Source organism: Desmodus rotundus, chromosome 1, assembly GCF_022682495.2.
Source record: "Desmodus rotundus isolate HL8 chromosome 1, HLdesRot8A.1, whole genome shotgun sequence".
NCBI lineage: Eukaryota > Metazoa > Chordata > Mammalia > Chiroptera > Phyllostomidae > Desmodus > Desmodus rotundus.
The window spans coordinates 130,896,299-130,901,603 of record NC_071387.1 but is presented as its reverse complement, the minus strand read 5'-3'; the positions used below and the strand labels follow the sequence as shown (position 1 = coordinate 130,901,603).

Genomic DNA, 5,305 nt, shown 5'->3' with positions numbered 1-5,305 from the left:
CAGCAAAAGCTAACTGCTTCATATTCTATATTCATATTACTAATAGTGTAAGAAGATAATAACTCCTCCCAGGGGAAATTACATTTGCCAGCTGCTTGAGCTAAGTGATTGGAACTTTGCGAGTGTCTTCAGTTTCAGTAAGTGGTCAGGGGAACTTAGGGAGTACAGTGGACTCTTCCTGGGATGATAGCCTAATATGTTTAAGAGGGCTGTTACAACAAGAAATAAGGATGACATCCTTAGGGTAGGGTAGGGTAGACGACATCGACTAAAGATCTCAAAATCATATTCGGTAGACCCACAAACTATTGCCACCACATCCCCTCATTCCCTCCTTCCAGTGTCCCTGTGCCCTTCTTAGCCTCCCCACACAAAGCTTAGAGGGGTACCCACCACTCACTCTTCTCAGGTCTGTTATGGAAGTCCTTCTTCTTACTCCTTTATCGATTGCACTCCAGGCCTTTGCATTGGAGGGATAGCATACGGTCTGTGGAAGGCAAAGCTGGCTTCGGTTCCTGCCTCACGCCTAATATGTTAGGAGCCTTCAAACGCTAAAGCTTTGATGTCTGTGAACTCCACTTTTCTTCTCTGTAAAACGGTGACAAGGCCCTCAGTAAAACTCTGCTCTTTCTCTCCAGCTTAACCTTACAGTTGAGGAAAGAAATTAGGAAAAATCAGAAGCTATTGCTTTTAAGAAGGTTAGCCTGACATTCTTTTGATTGCTGGTAAAAACACTTTCTGCTGGTTTAAAACTGTGAGTTATGGGTCACAGCTTTAGTAAATATTAACCCTCGTTTTACTGCCTTTATTATTAACAGCCAGAAAAATGACTGTTCGGAGATTTTGCGTGAATGTGGACAGATCCAAAGTTGCACATGTGATTGGAGACAGAGTCATAAATTCAGTAACGGTTTAATTATCTAATTTGTGCCTAATTTCTTTTTTCTTTAAGGTTTTATTTATTTATTTTTAGACAGAGGGGAAGGGAAGGAGAAAGAGAGGGAGAGAAACATTAATGTGTGGTTGCCTCTCATGTGCCCCCTATTGGGGATCTGGCCTGCAACTCATGTGCCCTGACTGAGAATCCAACCGGCGACCCCTTGGTTCGCAGGCCGGCACTCAATCCACTGAGCCACACCAGCCAGGGCCTGTGCTTAATTTCTTAATAACCTACTTCCCGCTCCATATTATGAAGATGCACAGTCATTAGCTAGACAACTCTTCATGAACTGCATGGTACTACTTCAGGCAAATAAAGGAACTCAAGGCCTTCCACAGGCATCTCATCAACCTGAAAGCCTGCTAGGGACACCTTGTAAACTCAGCTGGTGTTCCCTCTACAATCAGGTGCCAAGATGATCTTTCACATAAATTTAGACCCTGCTACTTTCCTCCTGGAAATCTTCTGATGATGTTCCATTTCACAAAAAATGAAATCTAAATTGTGATCTATGGCCCTGACCAAGTCTTTCCTCCCAACCTTGTATGGAGGATGCTTCCCTGTGCTGGCTTTCTTCCTGAGCTGCAGCATACCAGGCCTGTTCCTACCCCCAGCTCTCTGCATCTGCACTACCCTCTGCCTAGATAGCTGGACCTCCAGCTCTTCTTGTCAACATTTACTCTCAGCTCAAATGTCACCACCTCAGGGATGCCTTCCCTGACCACCCCATGAAAAACAATTCCACCTTGTGCAGAAACTACCACACCACTATGCTTTAGCTTTTATTTTTTTGTTCTTTCTTCTTCCCTTCTTCTTCTTCCTCCTCCTTCTTTAGAGACAAACAGTTTATTTGATAACAAGGAGTAAAATAGGAATTCTTAATTCCTCTTCTCTCTTTTGGTGACTGAACTGTGATGGTCAAATGGAGAGCAACATACAAGAATTCCCTTGCATTCCTTGGCCTTTTGCAGAAATGCAAAGATGCCTGAATTATGTGACTTGCAATTCTTCTTTTCGAGACAGAAGTGCCAGCTGTTGCTCTTTCCAATGTAGCAGCAATTGCTACATTTTCCTTTTTGTTTTTGGTTTCATGGCAGGAAACAGAAGCACTTCCTTGATTTTATTGGAGTCCGTGAGCAACATGGTGACTCAGTCAATGTCCGCGTCCCTGTCTGCTGTGGGGGGAGCCTGTTGTCCAGGTGGTGCAGAAGTTTTTGTCCGTAAACATGGCCTCATCATTGCCAGCAGCCTTGGCCTTGGCCTGTCCTTCAAAAATCTACTGCTGCCTCATGGGGTCATTCAGTGTGCTGTAGGCATTGTGTGTTTCCTTCTTCGTGACAAAAAGCTCACAGGGCTCAGGCAGACCCTCTGTAGAGTGGTGCTTTTTGGCCAAAGGGCTCATTGTCTGCGGGTGATCACAGATGAATGCAAGATTGAGGCATGCCACTTCCATGCATGGCTGTTGTCCCAGGTGGGGGGTGGGGTGGGGGGATTCAACAGCTTTTGCCACCCAGATATCAAGAATTTGCGAGTTCAGTTCAGAAGAAGTTAGTGTCTGGCAGCTTCACCCCCAGGGCTTTCTCAAGCTCTACTATATGCTGATTTTCCGGAAGGATGGGGTGAATCAGTCTCATAGGCTTGGCCCTTGGGGCCATCTGGATGGTAAGTGACCTCATAACTGTCTGTAATGTGTTCAGCATCCGTGAAATCACCTACCTCGTGATTTCCCTCAGATTGTGATGGTCTGCATAGGCCAGGTAGAACTCATAGGTGGTGAACTCAGGACTGTGAATCAAATCAATTTCTTCATTCTGGAACTGGTGTTCAGCTTCCTAAACCTGGTCAATGTCACCAACCAGCAGCATCCTATGGTAGAACGCCAGGGCAGTTCTCTTACACACTCAGGTCCGGCTCCTGGTGGCAGGTGGAGAAAGGCTTGGGCACAGCTCCCTGGGATGGCATTCATCATGGGAGTTTCAGTCCCTAGGAGTCCCAACTCATCCAAGAAAGTTCTTGTAAATGTGATGACCGTAGAGCGCATGATAAATTTCTGCCTTGCCAAGTCACTTGGGATCAAGTCCAAGTATTTGACAATTACGATGTTTCCTTGTTTTCCAGGCCAGAGTGAAGATGAGGTAACATATGCAAGAAAGGAGACAGTAGTGCGACCTCAGAAGGAATGAGGCTCAGCTCACCCTTCTTGGTTTTTCCAGGATTCCCTGAACCCGAGTTATACCTCCCTGATGCAGTTTGTTATTGATATAAATAAATCCTTCTGATTTATAATTCTCGGAATTGGCCATGACTTGCAACTTGCCCCCTCTCCTTGAAGGTCACAGAAGATGAGCCCTCTCCCAGAAGCTCTTTTGGCATGGATCCTACCTGCCACCTTTAAGGTGATGTGCCTCAGGTGGTCCCCAGGCTGCAGCCGACTATATTCCTGGATGAACTGAGTGAGCGAGATGTCTGCATGGAAGTCGTGTGGGTGCTGGTCTTCCAAACTGACCTTTAGTTGGTGGGTTGCTTGGCGGCGGATCTTGTGGCATTGGTTTGGGCCCAGGAGCTCGAACTAGGCACCCACATTGTTGTCAGTGGTGGAGTTGGTGGCAGCAGCATTGGCCTGGCGTAGTTGTTTTGCACTGAGCTCCTTCTGCTTGGCCTCCTTCTCTGCTACTTTCTTCCAGTTTTCAGGTGTCTTTTCAGCTCATTCTTGCTCAGACCCTGCACAACAGCCATCTCTCCGGAGGGCCTGATCTGAAAGGCCTCTGCTTTATTTTAAAAAGGAGTGGTCGCTCTGTCATTATTTTGTTAATTTGTTTTCTTTTTCCTCCCCATATGTTTCTCCCAACTAGAATGCAAGTGCATGAAATCTTGTGTGTTGTTTGTTTTGCTCACCCCTGTATTTCTGTGCTAGCCTGTAACTCTGTATCTGCTATATGTAGTTACTCAATAGATATTTGTAAGGTTGATAGAATGAATGTATTATTTGGCTTGCTCAGCTTTACAGCAATTTCTGTTCAATGCACAGTTAAAAAGTAATTCAATGCTTGTAAGGTTGCATACAAAACATTTCCAACAAATGCACTCTTCAGAAAAATTCTGAAGTGAGATTATCATCCACACAGTGTTTCTTAATGTGAAAAAATATGAGAGAGAAGAAAGGATAAAATTGTTAAAGAAGGTGTCAAATACTTTTGCACTGAAGCAGTGGGAGCTTGGAAAAGAATAAACTGATGATTGTGGTATATTTTTGAATTCATGGTTTTTGGGTAAGGGCAGGGATCAAACCTACAGATGGTTAAATATGACTTCCAGGAACACGTCACTTCATTCTCTCTGATCATTCACTGCTGATGAGGTTCTACTTCCGGTGGATTTCCTTCTTTCAAACCTTTGAAACCAGAAAGGAAGATGCTCAGGGAAAGACGGGTGTTGAAGCAGTGCCCTGGGTCCCGCAGAACAAGCCTGTCTGTCAAAACGAAATCAACTGGAGGAGACACTGCCGAACTCATACTGAGTGGCATATATATTTTGGTGTGATATAATCCTTTTCTAAAAGCTTGGGTAGATGTGGAGAGAAAAAGAGGAAATGATATACTGTATACTGTGAATCAAATGAAGGGAAAATGCCTTGTGTAACAGAAAGTTCCATCTTTGATAACTTGGCACCACCTAGTGGTTAATGAGTCTTGTGTTAGAGACCATTTTCTCAAACGTTCCTGGTTTGCCTCAGAATTACTCTTATACAGACACGCTACTCTTATGGATCCTGGTTCTATAGGTTCCCTGTGGGGCTTGGGTGTAAGAGCTTTACAAGACAAGTTTCCCAGGTGATTCTGCTTTAGCTGATTGTTTTAAAGCTCAGAGCTATGTCTTTGGAAATTAGCCTCTTGTGTGTATGATTTCCCCTCTTCTCTCCCTTCACCTTTGTGAGAAGTATTTATACAGGATATTTTACACTTAAATTCCAAGTGAATTTTGACTAACACTACTTTGAAATTTTCTGAGGATTTTGTGATATTCAAATCAAAACAGCAGAAGAAGGTGTGTATGGGGGAAGATATGGTGGGGGGAGGCCCAAATCAGTGTTGCGAATCATTGCTCTAATCAGCCAATAGCCAACAAAAATGACAGATGTTATTTGTAATGTGTCTAATTTCAAGGGTCCTCTTCAGTTGTCCATCTTCTATCCTGTTGACTTGAATAATTAAAACATTTTAAAATAGTTAAAACATTTTAACTTTTCATTTTGAAGACTTACAAAAGTCATTTCAGGTTTACCAAATAGTTGCAAAAATACCAAGAATTTTCATGTATCTTTTATCCAGTTTGCCCAAGTAACTAAACCTCACATAACCACTAACA

At 43.6% G+C, this 5,305-nt stretch overlaps 1 pseudogene; it reads right to left on the bottom strand.

Annotated features, from left to right (window-relative positions):
* Positions 1-1,715: 1,715 nt before the first annotated feature.
* Positions 1,716-3,676, bottom strand: LOC112314721 (lysine--tRNA ligase pseudogene; annotated as a pseudogene).
* Positions 3,677-5,305: the final 1,629 nt, after the last annotated feature.